Below are 19087 nucleotides of genomic sequence, written 5' to 3'. Positions count from 1 at the left end.
AACATGATATATCATATGGGGTGGACCCCACTACTACAAAACAGGGCTTTGTTCCTGCACATTTGTCGCGGTCGTTATTGGACCCGGGACAAATGAAAGCTTTAGTCCCGGGTCTAAAGTCTAGCAGCCAATAAAGAGTAGAAAGAGACATTTTATCCCGGTTGAAGACTTCCACCAGAATAAAATAATATCCTTTAGTCCCGGTTGGAGTCACCCACCGGGACTAAAGGATTTAGTCCCGGTGGGTGACTCCAACCGGGACCAAAAGATAGTCTTTTGTCCCGGTTGGAGTCTCCAACCGGGATAAAAGATAGTCTTTTGTCCCGGTTGGAGTCTCCAACCGGGATAAAAGAGTTTCACGGGCATATCTCTCCCTCTCATTTATTTAACTCTGTCCCCTCTCTTATCTCTTCGACTCTTCTTCTCCCTGGCATCTCTCTCCCTCGAGCTTTCCTCCTCCCCTCCCTCCTCGATCCGGTTCCTCCCTCTCAGGCGCAAGCGGGGGCGGCGAGCCGCGCCCAGGCGCCGGTGGGGGCGGGGGCGGGCCGGCGAGCCAGCCAGCCGCCGCCGCCTCTGCGCGCGGCCAGGAGGCGCGGCCACGCCGGTGGGGGCGGGGGCGGGCCGGCGAGCCAGCCAGCCGCCGCCGCCTCTGCGCGCGGCCCGGAGGCGCGGCCACGCCGGTGGGGGCGGGCGCTGCTGCGGGCCGGCGAGCCGCGGGAAGCGCGCGCGGTTGCGGGCCGGCAAGCCGCGGCCAGGCGCCGGCAGGGGCGGGCGCGCCCGGGTGCGGGCCGGCGAGCCGGCCAGCCGCCGCCGTCGCACGCGGCCAGGAGCGGCAACGACGTTGACGGGGTCGGGGACGGGGCGCGGGTGCGGCCCAGCAAGCCGCCGCTGCCGCGCGCGGCCATATGCAGGGGCCGGCACGCCCGCCGCCGTGGGCCGGGGAGGGCGGCATATGCTTTTTTGTTTTGTTTTTTTTGGTTTGTGACTGTGGTGGTCAATTCTTGTATGGTGAATCAAATCAGTCTCTTGTATTGTGAATTAGATTTTTGCTATTTTACTTGTGTGATGTGTGATGACCATGTAAGATAAGAATGTTTCTAGCTTAAATTTGAAATTTTTTTCAAGTGTGATTGTATCTTTGTGAGGGAGTTCAGCATGTTTTTGTGATGGAGTGATTGGAATTGGAGCTCGAGGAGGGAGGAGCCGGTGGTGCATGCGGAGCTCCGGCGGGGGACGCTAAAAAAAACATTTTGTCCCGGTTGGTATTACCAACCGGGACAAAAAGGGTGTCTTTTGTCCCGGTTGCCAGACCCGGGACAAAAGGGTTCCTCCTTTTGTCCCGGCATGGCGTTCCCGGTTGGGAAACCGGGACAAAAAAGGTTTCCCAACCGGGACAAATCAAGATTTTTGTAGTAGTGCCCAGAGATGCATAGAAACATCAAGTCTAAAATAGAATTAGCAACGAGTCGAATAGGGCTAAGTAGACTAAGAGAATAGATTGCTAATGTAACATGATTAAACATATTTCGGACTGCTTGAGTCTCGAGTATCATCAAAACCAAATTAGGGCTTAACTGACTCAAACCTTATGTTTGGCACAACGAGATAGAATGGGGATAAACATAAATTGTTTTTTTCTTCTAAACTCAAATGAGATAAAATGTTTTGATTCCTCGTATTGCTTGTATCACGCTCGAATCTGACAAACTAACAACCTAATAACTGATCATTTCTAGAACTTCTCATAAAACTGTTTAGAAGATCTTTGATTTGTAATTCTTATGATCCAAACAACCACTAAAGCAGGTGATTCGCGCAAGGAGATAATCGACGCCTCCGACAAGTGTTTGCTCTAAGGTTCGGCGGATTTCTTTTCTCAATGTAACTCACTCCTCCCATCCGAATTAGATTGTTGGAAAAAGATAGCTTATTTTTCTATCACGATTCCTATATATTTTTTCCAACTACCCAAATATGAGATAAAATATATTCCATCCCTCGTTCCCCTATGGCCCTAGGCCTCGTTTAGTTGCCGGTGTAAATTTTTTGAAATGGAATCTTTGCACATTTAAAATATTAAATATGGACTAATCACAAAACTAATTATAGAACTTATATGTAAACTACTTGATGAATTTATTAAAACTAATTAATCCAGCATTAGCACATGTGTACTGTAGCAATTATTATAGCAATTTAGTATCTAATCATAGCCTAATTAGACTCATTAAATTCATCTTGCAATTTACAAGCAAACTATGCATGCAAAATTCTATTTGGATGCGATAATTTTGGAATTTTAAATTTTGCAACTAAACAAGCCCTATTTCATCCACCATTTTCCACGAGCCAACCAAACGCCACCTACAAGGGTTGTATGTACATGCTGGGCATCTGATGGGCCGAGGAAACTGGACAGATTGCAATCCATGACCGAATGCAGCCCAGCCCAGTGAGCCCCGCGAACTCGAGCGACTCCACAGACCGGCAAATCGGCAACTTGACCGACCGTCCTGCGGACACGCTTCCCCCTTCTTCCTCCTCACCTCTGCCCGCGCGCCACCGCCCTTCTCTGCCACCACCGCTGCCGCCTCCAAACCCTAAACCCTCCGCCGCAACCGATGGCCGCTCTCATATCCTCCTCCGATGCCTCCAGATCGCTCTCCATCAACACATCCGCGCTCTTCCTGTCCTCCCTTTCCTCGCTCCCTTCGACCGACGCCCACCCAATCCTCACTTCGGCCTCCACACCGCTCCCGCCCGTACCGGCCTCCGTGCCACCTACCGCGCTCATTCCGGGCTCGCGCTTCCTCATCGACGCCTTCCGCCACGCCGGGGACTTCTCTGTCGCCTACTTTCTCTCGCACTTCCACTCCGACCACTACGGCGGCCTAGGACCATCCTGGCGCCGTGGCCTCGTCTTCTGCTCCGCGCCCACCGCGCGCCTCGTCTCTTCCGTGCTCTCCGTGCCTCCGCAGCTTGTCGTCGCCCTCGATGTCGGTTTCCGTGTCACCGTCGATGGGTGGGGCGTCACCGCCGTCGACGCCAATCACTGCCCTGGTGCCGTGCAGTTCCTCTTCTCCTCCCCTGGACCCCTGGACCGAATGCCGAGAGGTACGTGCACACCGGTGACTTCCGTTACACGGAGTCCATGACGCATGATCCTAACTTGTTAGAGTTCGTCCGTGCTGACGCTGTGTTTCTGGACACCACATACTGCAACCCCAAATTCACATTCCCCTCCCAAGAGGAGTCTGTGGATTATGTGGTGAGTGCGATCAAGCATGTGAAAGAGGAGAGTTCAGCGGCAGGAGAGCGTGTGCTGTGTCTGATCGCGACATATGTCGTGGGCAAAGAGAGGATTTTGCTGGAGGTTGCACAGCGCTGTGGGTGCTCAATCCATGTGGACAGCAGGAAGATGGAGATTTTGACAGTGTTGGGGTTTGGTGGGGAGAATGGAGTTTTTACCGAGGATGCAGCAGTGACAGATGTGCATGTTATCGGGTGGAATATCTTAGGGGAGACGTGGCCCTATTTCCGACCAAATTTTGTAAAGATGAAGGAGATCATGTTGGAGAGAGGGTACATGAAGGCTATCGGGTTTGTACCAACCGGGTGGATGTATGAAACCAAGAAGGAAGGTTTTGCTGTTAGGGTGAAAGATTCACTTGAGATCCATCTTGTTCCTTATAGTGAGCACTCCAGCTATGACGAGTTGCGAGACTATGTAAAGTTTTTGCACCCAAAGCGGGTGATCCCAACTGTTGGAGTAAATGCTGGAAAGCTCGATAGTAAGGAGGCAATTGCAATGCAGAAGCATTTTTCTGGGTTGGTAGATGAGACAGCAAACAAACAGGAGTTCTTGATGGCATTTCATTGTAGGTCAACTAATGCTAAATGCTCAATCCAGAATGATGGGGACGATGCTGCTTTGTTTCCAGCAATCACTTCTGCTTCCGAACAACTTGATACTTTGAAGGAGAATATTACAGAGGAAATGAAGAAAGAACTATCAGATGTCCTGCCCTCATGGGTCAGCGAGGAACAGATCATGGACCTGCTGATGAGCTCATGTGGCGACGTTGTTAAAGCAGCATCTGATTTTTTTGAGCGGGAAAGAGATTTCTTTGAAGAAGCAAATGGTTCTTGTAGCGGGACACCCAAGTCAGAGAAAAACCATACTTCTGATCATGGGTCTTCTGCTGATGCGAGTAGTCAGCAAGAATGTCCTTTGTTTTCGCAGAAGCCTGCGGAACACTCTACAAAACTGGTAAATTTGACCCCTATGAGAATGAAACCAAATACCCCCAAAAAGGAAAAGAGGAAGGGTTCTGGCATTACAAACAAACCAAAAAAGAAAGGACGACTAACTTCCTCAACAGAATCAGGTGGGCGCAAGCAGTCCACAATTACAAACTATTTCATTAGAGCTACAGCCACCACTAGTGGTACAGCTGATAAAGTATATGATGAGGAACACCAAAATAATGTGGAAAGTGACGATCAGTTAACTGATATCGTAAAAACACAAGATCAGAGTGTAGACCAGATTCTTCAGATTGTAGATGGTTGCATGTCCAGAGAATATGCAGTTTCTTTGCTTGAGAGGGCAAAAGGAGATGTAACTGTAGCAGTTGATATATTTTACAGTTCAAGTGAGAACAACAATGTAATTGCTATTGATAAGAATATCACGCTGCAGATTACAGAAAATGAAACTAAAGATAAATGTAGCAATACAGACCTGGCTTGTGATTCTTCTCAGGCTACTCAAAAGATGCCAAACCTACATGTACAGACTTCTTTATCACAAACAGATTCTACCAAGATATCGCTGCCAGTTGAGAAGTATCTACCGATTGAGCATGGTTAGCTGCTTGTTCCTGGTCATTTTACCATCTTGTATTCTTGTTTGGTAGTTAGTCATGCCATGTATCTGGGTTTCTGCAGCTTGCTGGACAGCAGGACAACCTGCACCATACTTGCACTTGGCTCGCACTTTTGATCTAGTTGAAAAAGAAAAAGGAAAGATCAAAACTACGGCAATATTTTGCAACATGTTCAGGAGGTTTCTGAATGTTTACTTTTTAATTGTTCTATACATACTGTTGATCATCCACCAAATATGTTCATTACTGAGGGAAATGGTTGATTCCCTACCTTCTGGAATGCAGTTTGCTTGCCTTATCCCCTGATGATGTTCTACCTGCTGTTTATCTATGCACTAATAAAATTTCTCCTGACCATGAAAATATGGTAAGTACACAAATCCCATACTTCATCTATTTCCCAGATTTAATCTATATTTAGCTACTTCTTATAAGGACATCTTTGGAGTGTGGGTATCTGGTAGGATTGGAGGGATAGAACATCCAATATCACTAAATATGAGGTTTCCTAAGTAAAGTAGTACATTCCAGATCTCACCATAATTTTATGATGAATAAACTGTGTTTCAATACGGTTAAGTTGACTCTAATTTTTAGCTTATTAGCAAGTATTATCAATAATTTTCATGTGAATTGCTTCCCTTTAATAAGTGTCAATGAAAACATGCATGGAACCCCAAGTTGTGATACTTTCTAGTATACAGTATGTTGTTCTTAACGTCATGGTTTACTCATGTTTTTTCAGTATGCTTTTGTTATGCCTTGTGATATGGCAAACCAATCTCTCCTGCATGTTTGAGAAAAAAAATATGGCACTCCAATGCATTAATCTCATGTTTGTTATTGAAGCTAGGAACTGAGCATTGGTGGGAGTCTTGTTGTAAATGCTCTGGAGGAGTCATTAGGAACCAGCAGATCTAAAATACAAGAGATGTACAAAACTTACGGTGATCTTGGCAAGTACCAATTTCTTATGGGAAGACTTTTAGTGTAATCATTCGTGATTGGGTCTTTACAAGTAAAAACATATGAATGCATTTGCGAGGCTTATGGAAAAATCCAACAGCAGTGTGTACTTTTATTCACTTGTTCCTGATTGAGTTTCTGTTATACTAACAAGTATTAATAATGGATGGATTGTAATTTTGTAGGTAATGTTGCCCAAGAATGCCGTCAGAATCAAACATTACTTGCTCCTCCTCGGCCTCTCTCGATTCATGATGTATATTCCATGCTTCGGAAACTAAGGTATTAATTACAAAGTAAAACCCTCTGTCTGCCGTCCTTTGTGATAGAACCCTGTGAATCTTGCCAATGATGGTAATTAAGTACTGAAGATTTAAGTCTCAATCGTAGCTACTTTGAATTCTCACTAATCTTTTCTAGATGATAATTACTAAGTACAATGTCTATTGTGTTCTTTTCTAGATGATAATTGCTAAGTACAATGTCTATGCTGTATTATAATGCAATTTTTGATGATTGTATTTCCAACTTTGTAACTTGATGTGCAATCAGTTCACAGGGCAAACCATCTTCTGATAGATTAGCATACAGCAATTGACATGATAAATAACAAACAGATCTCGTTAGTAGTATCTGCCCATTGTTGATATCATTTTTTTTCTAAAGCTTTTTCTTTTCCAAGTAATGAGAAAATCATTTAAATCTGCAAGATACTCAGGTTTTGTTTGATGCTGTAAACTCGATCCATTGCTTCGAAGATAATAATAAGTCATATTTTGCATGATGTCGTTTGTTTTTATGGGATGTTCTGATAAAGGATTATCTTTTATTGTTCTTTATATCATAATTTTTTTGGTTAGTGTAATATCAGGTAGTGGGAGTGCTGGAAGAAGAAAAATTCTTGTCTTGCATCTTATTCGGTCTTGTAGGGAAATGAAAATTAAATTTCTTGTCAGAACACTGGTAAGCCACCAACTCCTTTCTTCCTTGTAGTTTACAATTTTTATTCTGATGTTGTATTGCATGAATCATTGCAGAAAGCAGATTGTACATGGGTTCCGTGGTTTTGGTCTTTATTTCTTATATTTATCTCTCTCAATCTGAAGTTTTCAAGTATTGTTTTACTGTGTACAACTTTCATGCATTTACAGTATTTTGAAATTCTACTGTGTTCAGATATGGGGAGGGTTGGATCTTAACTTTATTCTGCATTTTGTTGTTATATTCCAGTGACATTAGTTGTAATTCATTGTTCAGTTGATCCCTCCTTGGGATTTAGTATATAGTAGCTGATACATGTTACCAAACTGTGTCCTAACTTCTAATAACCTCCACCACTTCTCCTTTTTTGTGTGTCTATGTTTGCCTAATAGGTTCGTAACTTGCGAATTGGGGCTATGATGAAGACAATATTACCTGCGCTTGCACATGCTGTTGTTTTTGATAGAAAGTGTGCAGGAGATCCTGTGGTGTCCTTGGAAGGCATAAAAACACAACTACAGGTTTGTACGAACATGGAATTTCTTTTGTGCAAATTATGTCGGGAGGGCTTCAGCTTGTTCATAACCCAAGCGGACCCATAAGGTTAGCAAAGGTGGCTTGGAATGACACAGACATATCTTCAAATTTTCTTATAAACCACTCTACAATAGCCAAATTTGTAGCTTTATGCCTTTATTTATTTATTTATCTTTTTACAAGAAGTTCATATCCATAGAGCGTATATGAAGACCCCTCTGATTTACCACAGTGCTTAGGGAAGTAGTCTTGTCCCTTGCTAGAAAATTTCTTTCTAAAGAAAAAGAGGAATTTGGAACATATATTAGACCACAATGCTTGAATTCCAAAAGCTTTACCTTTTCTTTTGTTCTTATGATTTTTGTAACCTCAAGAGCAGCCTCCACTCTCCATTTTAGCACGTCTAATTATATTTTGTTCTCTAACACATATTGTTTTGAACCAAATTTTTATATTTGTACCTTCCTTTTTGCGCAGAGTCTTTCAACTGAAGTTGTCGAGGCATACAATGTCATTCCTAATCTGGTAAGTGATGGAACCAATAGATTGTGTCATATACTCATATACAGTCATGGTACAAATTTTCCTAGCTTTGGTTGCATCCTAACTGCTCAGATTCCTAGAAATTAGACTTCTTGTACATGAAACTTTGTGGACTTACCTAAGCTGTAGGCTTTGTTACACAACTATCTCAACACAGTAAGTCTGTACAGACTGTAATATAAAATAATCTCTCAAAATCTACTTTGTCATTGTACATTGGCTCTTTTAAAAGATATAAATGCTTGACATTTCATATCAAAAGGCATTTTTCCTTTGACAAAGAATAGTTTGCTCCAATCCAACAGTAAGGATGGCTGTTAGTCTATTTATAAATAAATGGCGCAGATGGTAGCTAGGATGCTTTACAGAAGTGATAAAAATGAGTAACATTGTGAAATATATCTGTCAAATAATGGTAATTAAACTCAACTCAGAACAAAAATAAGATGATTCTCGCTTCAAGGGAGAGTTGCTTCTGCTGACAATGATACAATATCTGTCAGGATTTGCTCATTCCTTCTCTTCTGAGAGAAGGCACTGCATTTTCAGCTTCATCCTTGGCAATGGTGCCTGGCACACCTATTCCACCTATGCTTGCAAGGTATGTACATGTCTGAATGAGTGAATTGTATTTCTGTTTTTAGTATCATTATTTGTTACTTTGCTGTTTTTCAGAATTACTAATGGGTCGACTCAAGCACTGAAAGCTTTTAGTGGCAAATCATTTATGTGTGAGTACAAGTATGTCCATTGCTCTCTTCCTCTGTTAAGATACTGTTCTGAACATAGCTACTTAAATAACTATATGGTTGTTTTAACATGGAATTAATTTATGAATTACTTAGTACAACCCCTAGGCATCCAGTTGTACCATGGTTCAGACAGGTTTGCATGCAGTATCTTAATACTGTAGCTTAAACCTACCCAGGAGTTTACTATCACTCTGGAGGAGAATTTCAAATTCTTGACAGCTTAGAAGAATCAATACTGAGAAAGAAATAACTCCTTCATCTTTAAGCTAAGCATAACTGTTGTGGACACTATCTTCGGCAAGAAATATCAGCGCAGGGGCAAGTCTTCAACGTCCACAACAACTTAGGCATATTTATCTTGTTATTTCAGTTTGTTAGGCTTAAATGTAGGAGTGGTTTGTTAGGATACAGGCTATTTAGTCTGGTTGTTGGCGTGTGTTTGGGTAAGCAGAAGGATGACCTTGTGAAGCTCAGAGCCTCCTGCGTGAGGGCGAGCCAAGGGAGATCCAATCTGTTAACATTCTATCCTCATTCAGTTAATAATAGAGCAGACCACATCATTTGGTATCAGTCTAGGTCTTTCCTTGGCTTAATCCAATCCGCTATCGCCTGCCCACGTCCCCCTTCCCCGGCGCGCCGCTAAACCCATCGCTCCACCGCAATGTCCGATGACGGCGACAACACGCCGGCCACCCAAGCCTCCATGGAAGCTATGTTTGACAAGTTGGTCAAGATGGTCGGCGACCTTGGCAAGCGCATGGACGACGAAATCTCTTCCGTCCTCCAAGAAGCCAGCCTCATCTCCGCCTCCGTGAAGAACGTCCAGACCCAGCTCCTGGACAAGCAAGGCCGCTTCGACACCCACGATTCCTCTTCGTCCGGCACGCCGCCGATGTCGGGCCATAAGCTGTGTTTCCCCAAGTACGACGGCAGCGACGATCCCATCACATGGCTGCACAAGGGGGAGCAGTTCTTCTGCGCCTACGGTACACCGGAACATCTCAAGGTTCCGACGGCGTCTTTCTATCTCGACGGCGCCGCCGGTCAATGGTACTACCGTTTGGAGAAGAATCAGGGCGTTCCATCTTGGACGCAGTTCGTCGACGGCATCAACCGGCGCTTTGGGCCGCCGCTCCGCAGCAACCCCCCTGGGCGAACTCACCCAACTCCGCCGCACGTCTACCGTCGACGACTATCAGGAGCAGTTCCTCGTGCTCCTGGCACGCTGCGAGGACGTCACGGAATCGCAGCAGATCTCCATCTTCACGGCGGGTCTGCAGCAGCCCCTCAGCACCGACGTGGAATTGCAGAAGCCGGCGACGTTGGAGGACGCCATGGCACTCGCCCGCGCGTTCGAACGTCGCCAACACGTGGCCACGGAGCTACCCGCCACGGGAGCGCGCGCGCCGTCCCGTGCGTCTCAGCGTTCCCTGGCCTCCTCTTCTCGGTCGACGTCGACCCCAAGCGCCACGGCGCCCAGCCCGGCGGCCGCAACAACCAAGGCGCCAACGCCGACGGACGGCCGCTTCAATCGCTTGTCACCAGAGGAGATGGCCCAGAGACGTCTCGAGGGGCTGTGCTTCAACTGCCCCGAGAAATTCTCCAAGGAACATGCCAAAGTTTGCTCCGGCAAAGGCATCTACTACCTGGAACTCGGTGACAATGACGCATCCGACGACGGCACGGCAGAAGACGACATCACCATCTCAGCGAATGCGGTCACCGGCATCCGCACGAGCTCCACACTCCAGCTCCGCGCGACGATCAGTGGCGCCATCATGATCACGCTGATCGACTCCGGCTCGACCCACTCCTTCATCTCCGACGCGACGGCGCACCGCATCGGCCTCAAACCGGTTCCACAGCCGGGTCTTTCGGTGGCAGTCGCCAACGGCGACAGAGTGCCCACATCCGGGGTCTGTCAAGGAGCGCACATGAACATCGCCGGCGAACCTTTCTCCGTCGACCTCTACACCATTCCATTGGTGGGCTACGATCTGATCCTCGGGCGCGAATGGCTGCGCACCCTGGGACCGGTGGTCTGGGACCTCGACAAGCTGTCCATGACCTTCTGGCGCCATGATCACAAGGTGCAGTGGACCGGGATGACCGCCGTGCCATCACCGCGGTTGACGGCGACTCAGGGCATCAACCCTCTGCAGGCCCTGCTCGCCGAGTTCGATGACCTATTCACGACTCCAGTGGGACTGCCACCGCCACGGTCCCTGGACCATCGGATTCACCTTCTGCCGGTCGCAGTGCGTCCATACCGGTACGCACAACTCCTCAAGGACGAAATTGAGGCCCAGTGCCAGGCAATTTTGGAACAAGGCATCATAAGGGCGAGTACGTCGGCGTTCTCGTCGCCGGTCCTGCTGGTCCGCAAGCGCGACGGCTCTTGGCGCTTCTGCGTCGACTACAGGGCTCTCAACAGCAAGACCGTCAGGGACAAGTTCCCCATCCCGATCGTGGAAGAGCTCCTGGATGAACTGAAGGACGCCGTCTTCTTCACCAAGCTCGACCTCCGCAGCGGATATCATCAAGTCCGTATGCATCCTGACGATGTGGCCAAGACGGCGTTCCGCACACACCACGGCCATTTCGAGTTTTTGGTGATGCCGTTCGGCCTCACAAACGCTCCTTCCACATTCCAAGCTCTCATGAACGAGGTCCTTCGGCCGTTCCTGCGTCGGTGCGTACTGGTCTTTTTCGATGACATTCTTATTTTCAGCCGCACCGAGACGGAACACCTGCAGCACGTGCGCGCGGTCCTCAGCACTCTGCGCCACCATGGGCTGGTGCTGAAGCGTTCCAAGTGTTCCTTTGGGGAACGCCGAATTCACTACCTCGGCCACGTCATCGAGAACGGCGTTGTGTCCATGGACGTCGACAAGATCAAGGCAGTGCAGGACTGGCCCCTGCCGCGCTCCCTCAAGGCACTCCGTGGCTTCTTGGGCCTCACGGGGTACTATCGGCGCTTCATCCACAACTACGGCGTCATCGCTGCTCCACTAACGGCCCTTCTCAAGCGGGACGCGTTCCAGTGGGGCGACGCGGCCACGGCGGCGTTCCACGACCTCAAGCGTGCACTGACTTCGGCTCCAGTGCTTCAGCTACCCAACTTCGCTAAGATGTTCATCGTCGACTGCGACGCGTCCGGATTGAGCTTTGGTGCAGTACTGCACCAGAGTCAGGGCCCGATCTCCTTCAGTCGGACAGTCGCCCCACAGCACGCCAAACTCGCAGCCTACGAACGCGAGCTTATTGGTCTCGTGCAAGCCGTGCGACACTGGCGGCCATATCTGTGGACGACGGAGTTCATTGTGCGCACGGATCATTGCAGTCTCAAACATCTCCTGGACTAGCGCCTCTCCACCATTCCTCAACACACCTGGGTAAGCAAACTATTTGGTTATAGTTTTCAGGTGGAGTACAAGCCCGGGAAGCAGAACGCGGCCGCCGACGCCCTCTCGAGGCGTGACGAACATGAACCAAGCGCGTGGGTTCTTGCTCAGTTGCTCTCCCGACCGGAATTCACCCTGTTCGATGTGTTCCGGCGGGAGGCGGCGTCGCTCTCCGAGCTCGTCGAGAAGCGCCAGGAGATCCGCGACGGCGCTGCTGATGCAGGATGGACCGTGGCCGATGGGTTCGTGCTGCATCAAGGCCGCATCTATGTTCCGGCGTCATCGTCACTCTGGCACCAGCTGCTCGACCACGCTCACGTAACCGCCCACGAGGGCATCCAGAAGACGCTCGCCCGGCTGCGCTCTTCGTTCTACTGTCCACAGGCGACCAAGCTCGTCCGCGACTACATCCGCGGCTGTCTGGTGTGTCAGCGGAACAAGATGGAGCACCTCCACCCGGCCGGCCTTCTTCAGCCCCTCGACGTACCATTGTCCGTGTGGAGCGACATCGCCATGGACTTTGTCGAGGGCTTCCCCAAGATCGGCGGCAAGTCGGTCGTGCTCACGGTGGTGGACCGCTTCTCCAAGATGGCTCACTTCATGCCATTGGGTCATCCGTACACGGCTCTTTCAGTCGCTCAAGCCTTCTTCGACAATATTGTGCGACTCCACGGATTTCCTTGTTCCATTGTGAGTGACAGGGATCCGGTCTTCACCAGCACTCTGTGGACGGAGCTCTTCTCCCTCGCCGGCGTGAAGCTCCGCCTCAGCTCGGCGTTCCGGCCGCAGACCGATGGCCAGTCGGAGGTGGCCAACCGGGTCCTTAGCGTGTACCTGCGGTGCCTGGCGGGTGACCGTCCGCGCAGCTGGCTCCGCTGGTTGCCGTGGGCGGAATACTGCTTGAATACGTCGTACCAGACGGCGCTAAGGGTGACGCTGTTCGAGGTCGTCTATGGACGGCCACCGCCATCCTTGGTGCAGTACGACCCTGGGTTGGCGCGCGACGTCGCGGTGGACAAGCAACTTCAGCACCGCGACGTGTTCCTGGCGGAAATCAGGGAGCATCTTCTTCAGGCCCAGGATTACATGAAGACGTCCCATTACAAGCTCCACAAGGACCTAGCGTTCCAAGTGAACGACTGGGTTTGGCTCCGTCTCCATCAGCGTGCCACATCGGGCATCAATGACGGTGCCAAGTCGAAGCTCTCTCCTCGTTTCTACGGGCCCTTTCAGGTGGTTGAGAAGATCGGCTCGGTTGCTTATCGGTTGTGGCTGCCAGCCAAGGCTCGCATCAACGATGTCTTCCATGTCGTCTACCTCAAGAAGCATCACGGCGAGCCTCCCACGGCCATGGGTTCCCTGCCTCCTATTGCTAATGGGCGCGCCGTGCCTGTTCCAGCTAAGGTCCTGCGTGCCATGCCAAGCAGGAACTTGTGGGATCTCCTTGTCCAGTGGGAGGGGCGCAGTTCAGCGGAGGCTACTTGGGAGCCCCTCCAGGAGTTCAAGGATCGTCACCCTGATTTCAAGCTCGAGGACGAGCTTTTTGGTCAGAGGGGGGGGGGGGGGGGGGGGAGTGTTGTGGACACTATCTTCGGCAAGAAATATCAGCGCAGGGGCAAGTCTTCAACGTCCACAACAACTTAGGCATATTTTATCTTGTTATTTCAGTTTGTTAGGCTTAAATGTAGGAGTGGTTTGTTAGGATACAGGCTATTTAGCCTGGTTGTTGGCGTGTGTTTGGGTAAGCAGAAGGATGACCTTGTGAAGCTCAGAGCCTCCTGCGTGAGGGCGAGCCAAGGGAGATCCAATCTGTTAACATTCTATCCTCATTCAGTTAATAATAGAGCAGACCACATCAATAACTAATGTCAATATTTTAAGGAACATGAAAACTCAGTGCACAGAAAGCAAGTTGGGACTTGGTAGGGAATGTGTCCCTACTTGTGACCATTGTTCAGCTTGCTTAGTTCATATATGATCAGACATTTATAAATATGGAGTTTAGGTTTATATTGACCAGAAGTAGTTACAAGCCTAACCATTCACCATGGCCCATGCTTCGAATTCCAGTTATTGAAAACTCTAAGTCTGGATATAAAAACTTTAGAATTTTCTTATCAATGTTACTTCCAGGTATGATGGTCAGCGTGCCCAGATTCACAGATTACTTGATGGATCTGTGCGAATATTTTCAAGGCAAATGAAAGAATCAACTCCCAGATTTCCTGACCTAGTGAACATGATTACGGAGTTGTGCAGGTCCGAAGTGTCCAGCTTCATACTGGATGCTGAGGTCAGTTTGAATCACAAGGGGTTCTCATCTTTTTTTTTCATGATATCACACTTCTTTACCCTCAAACTTATATATATATATATATATATATATATATATATATATATATATTTGTGCAAATTAAGGTGGTGGGAATCGATAGGAAGAAAGGAAATAAGTTGATGTCTTTCCAAGAACTATCTTCAAGAGAAAGAGGAAACAAACACTCCTCAATTGCGATCGATAACATAAAGGTGATTATGCCATTTGCTAAGCACATTCTTTGGGCCGTCAGTATTGTCTTGTGTTGTATTTTTATATGACTAGTGCCAATAAGTTTTAGAACTTTGAGGCATAAATTTCTTTAATTAGTCATTTATGGTTCACAGCTTGAACTGAACAAATCATATTCCCATCCCAAGTTCCCAACTCCTTAGTGCCCTAGTTATCTTCAATGATTCATATAATGCTACAAATAATCAAGGTTTTTTGGTGTTTTTGCCCCTGCTTTGAAGTGCATTTGTGGTTTTGCCCTTGTTTTTTTTTTGACTTTATGATTTATGATTTTGCCCTTTACTTTTCACAAGTCAATGTGATTTTGCCCTTGGTCTTTGCGTATTGGCCCTTGTTTTGACCGTTGAATAGGGGTGAAATCGTATTGACTTGTGAATAGTAAAGAGCAAAATCACAAAGTTAAAAAAATGAGGGCAAAATCACAATTAAACCTCAAAGGAGGGGCAAGAACACAAATACGGCATGTAGCAGATTCGGCAGTAGATGTTTTTTTTCTTCCGAACACGAAGTTAGGCTGCGTATCTTTATACTAAGAAGGTGAAAAGAAGGGGGTAAAGAGCCTGTACAAAGCCAAAAAAAAAAGCTTTATGGTGTGTAGCGTGTTTCAATTGTACTTGTTGGAATATAAGTGAATTGCCCACCTCTCCCCCATCAGCTTAAGCTTTTGGGTTGAATTGGTCGGTGCATACAACTCAATAGTACTTAGCACAGAACTTATATAGTACTTGTTCAATCAGAATACATGTAGCCAATAAGTATAAAGTAGGAATATGGAGCATTTTTATCCACGTGGTAATGTATTGATGTCTCTGCAGGTTGACATTTGTGTGTTTGTTTTTGACATCATGTTCTGTGATGGAGAGAGGTAACATTAATGAGCACTTTTGAATTCTTTCTTTCTGTGAAAATTCCAGAACAAACTTATTTCTAAGAAATGAACCTTCTTTTTTTTTTAAAAAAAGGTTCTAAGTACAGGGCCTCTGTTGTTCAATCACTTTATTCTCAGCCCTACCCCTACTGTTATTTGGAGTTTTACTGTACCACATTTCAACCACATCTTACATATTTAGTTTGCTGGTAATGTAAAGTTACATACTCTTTTCTGAATCTATAGAATATGAATGGTTCACAGCAATATTATTGTTTTTGTTTATTCATACATAAGTTTGAGGTTGAAATTTTAAAGGGTACTACAGTAATCAATGGTTTATGCAGTAGATCCTCATTAAGGAGGTGTTTGCACTTGACACACTGCCATGGAAATGTCCACCAAAAGCTATATGAAGGCAGTTGAATATTACTTGCTGCAAACTTTTCAAAAAAATATTACTTGCTCCCATGCAGAACATTATTGTTTTTTTCAAAATATGAGGGGTTTTACATTGCCCCCCCACTGCAGGCTACTGGATTGTCCTCTTCGACAAAGAAGAAAGTGTATGTTTCAGTATTAGAGGAATTGCACATTTTATCGAGTAAAGTATCAATGGGTGCCATTAAACTTCTTCCTGTTTTTTTCCCTTTCATTGCAGATATCAACAACTTGTTCCAGGAGAAGCCAGGATATTTTGAGTTAGCTCAGCAGCTAACTGTAAGTTCCATCCCTAAATTACACTTTCCATTTCATGCCTGCATTGTTATTTTCAGCATCATTTTGTGACTGTGACAATATGGGCTTACCTTCTCAGCTTCTCCATCTTAATATACCACTTCTTTCATTTTTTTTTCTGCTTATCAAGACATTGTGGGATGCTTAGGTATATGACCCTCTCCTTTTCTTGTCTTTGACTTTTTGCCGTCATTGACACTACTCAAATTAAAATATATGCTGTGCAGCTTGACATTATAGCATCTCAACATGGCTAATTTGTAAGTTGGAATACGTATCCTAAGATCAAAATGCTAGTGTAATAACCTATATCTTTCTGCCAAATGCCTGCTTGGTTAATGAATGAGCATGACCATTCACATCAACCCTCCAAACTCAAGTGCAAAGCGTATGTGATTTGCTCTAGAATAACATGCACCTTCTAACTATCATTGCCATGAACTTGCACAACCTTACTTTGTTTATTAACTGTACACTGTACATGGATGCTTGTAATTGCACATGAATCAATCAATTTCTACCATGTTGGTAGAAGCCAGCGAAGCATCACCAGACAACTCTAGCACTTTGGATAGAATGGACACATTTTTCAGAAAGGCATGCGAGTCTTCTTGCGAGGGTATAATGCTGAAGACTTTGGATATTGATGCTGGATACTCTGCTTCGAAACGCTGTGATTCATGGTTAAAGGTGCAAACATAGTTCAGGAAGCAATGTTCGACATCTTTTTTTTTCCTCATCATTGTTTGCAGGTCAAGCGCAACTATGTGGAAGGCTTAGGTGATAGCCTTGACTTAGTTCCAGTAGGTGCATGGTATGGAAATGGACGGAAAGCTGGATGGTAGGTTTAGCTCCAGTGGGTTCTCTTTTTTATCTTTTTATTATTTTACCGAACAATACTGACATAGTGTGTACAAATTGGTCTGTACAGGTACAGTCCTTTTCTTATGGCATGCTACAACCCTGAAACTGAAGAATTCCAAAGTGTGCCGTGTTATGTCTGGGTTCTCAGATGAGTTCTATAAACAGGTACAGCTGCATTGCTGCTTGGATGTTTCAACGGAAGACTTGTTCCTAGTACCATTACATCTTTAATAAGAGGACCGGCATTTCCCTACATGCTTGAATTTTGAGGAGCTGGTCCATCCAATCTGTTCGTTTTCTTTCGAATTATGTGGAAGCTTATATAACACCAATCGTGCAGGAATGATCTTAAAAAAGTGAATGTTAAGAACTCATATGATCATTGATGGAAATTAGTGAACCTTTATACGATGCAATTTCCTTAATTGTGAATATGTAATTTTCTGTATCTGCTTTATTTATTTATCTCTATATTAAGTTGCAGCTGAAAGGAGATAATAGCTAATATATATGTGACATGAGTGGTTTATTGTTTTCTGCTTTGAACTCAATGTAAATCATATACAGTGTAAGGGTCCTCTACATTTGTAGAAGAACCTTCTATTATGCTTTTGATATTTGGTATTTAATCTACAGATGAAGGAGTTTTATTCTGGGGAAAGGATATTGCCCAAGAAGCCCGTTTACTACAAAACAGATGAGCAACCAGAGGTGTGGTTCACCGTTCACCACAGAACAAGTTTGGGAGATCCGAGGCGCAGGTAACCTGAAAAACCCTCTTACGAACATTTCCACTTGCAGTGCGTATCATAGGCTGCTACCAATACTAATACCACATAGGCTACACTTATCACGGAGCAATGTATCATGGCCAGCAGTGTGTTTAACTGTTTATCCTCCTTTTTTCCCTTGCAGATCTCACCCTATCCCCTGTTCACCATGCGGCCATTGGGCTTGTCCACCCATCACGGGGCATCTCAGTCAGGATGCCGAGGTACATCCGCTCTGTTCCAGATCGGAGCCCAGAGGATTGCAGCACGGCCACTGACATCGCCACTGTGTTCAAAGCCCAGACCCGGAAGATGGATGTCACCAGAGAGGGCCCGGAGTAGGGATCCAAGCGAGCGGATCAGGTCGGCCCATTGCCTCATCCTAGCTTTTCTTTTGCTTACCAATTTTGTATACAAAATGAACTACCGGTGAACAACACCACCGGTGAAATGGCGAAGTGTCACCACCGATCCCCCTGGCTTCCAAAATTTCCATCTTTTTGTACAGAAATAGAATAGTTGGAAGCAAAAGCAAAGATCTTCTGTCTCATTTTTAGCTGATAGCATGTAAAACCTCCAGATAGCAGCTTTTTACTACAACAAACACCAGCCGATGGATCGTCAGGATTCTGTTTCGTCTGGTCTTTGTCTAGCACAGCGAGTCCCTCCGTAAAGATTGGGCGGAATCGTGGTAGGTTCCTCCGACAAAACGAGGACCTCGTTGTGCATGCCGATATTCTTGCTCCACTATCATCCAGACCATATGAGGCGGCTACCTCATTTTTTTTAATACTCACGACTTCTATAATGAGCATAATTACCAGTTCAATAATGAGCAGTGCCTGCACGAGCACTAGTTAAACCCATGCTCCGGGCAAGGCTGCCCCAGACAACGATCGCTTCCTTTGTTCGTTTGCTTGCTTCACATGAAAGCATAAAAAGGCGTCAGTTTTCCAACTGAGTTTTAAGAGACTTGACAGCTTCTCATCAGAAAGCTAGGTCAACGAGCACAGGGAAAAGCTTGTTGCTGGGACAGCAAACAACATCAACTGGTCCAACTTGTGCACGGCAGGGTAAAAAAAAATACCTGAAGGACGGACGAGTCAAAGCAGCAGGGTCTCTCCAATTGGAGGCCGCATAGTGCCGTAGGTCTTCCCCCGTTCCTTTGCGTGCCTGAATTTTTCAAAGAATGTCCTATACAAAATGGCA

At 46.3% G+C, this 19087-nt stretch overlaps 1 pseudogene across 1 annotated transcript; it reads left to right on the top strand.

Annotated features, from left to right (window-relative positions):
* Window positions 1–2504: 2504 nt before the first annotated feature.
* LOC120675285 lies at window positions 2505–18513 on the top strand (annotated as a pseudogene). The gene is made up of 20 exons (XR_005675282.1): window positions 2505–4868; window positions 4951–5068; window positions 5175–5256; window positions 5743–5845; window positions 6041–6137; window positions 6716–6818; window positions 7229–7357; window positions 7851–7898; window positions 8420–8517; window positions 8592–8657; window positions 14206–14365; window positions 14491–14598; window positions 15454–15503; window positions 16038–16072; window positions 16168–16230; window positions 16777–16934; window positions 16997–17085; window positions 17176–17273; window positions 17745–17869; window positions 18024–18513. The product of XR_005675282.1 is annotated as a DNA ligase 6-like (transcript).
* The last annotated feature ends 574 nt before the right edge of the window (window positions 18514–19087 follow it).

This window comes from Panicum virgatum, chromosome 5N, assembly GCF_016808335.1.
Source record: "Panicum virgatum strain AP13 chromosome 5N, P.virgatum_v5, whole genome shotgun sequence".
NCBI lineage: Eukaryota > Viridiplantae > Streptophyta > Magnoliopsida > Poales > Poaceae > Panicum > Panicum virgatum.
Note: the sequence above shows the minus strand (reverse complement) of the source record. Positions and strands in the feature narration are given on the sequence as shown.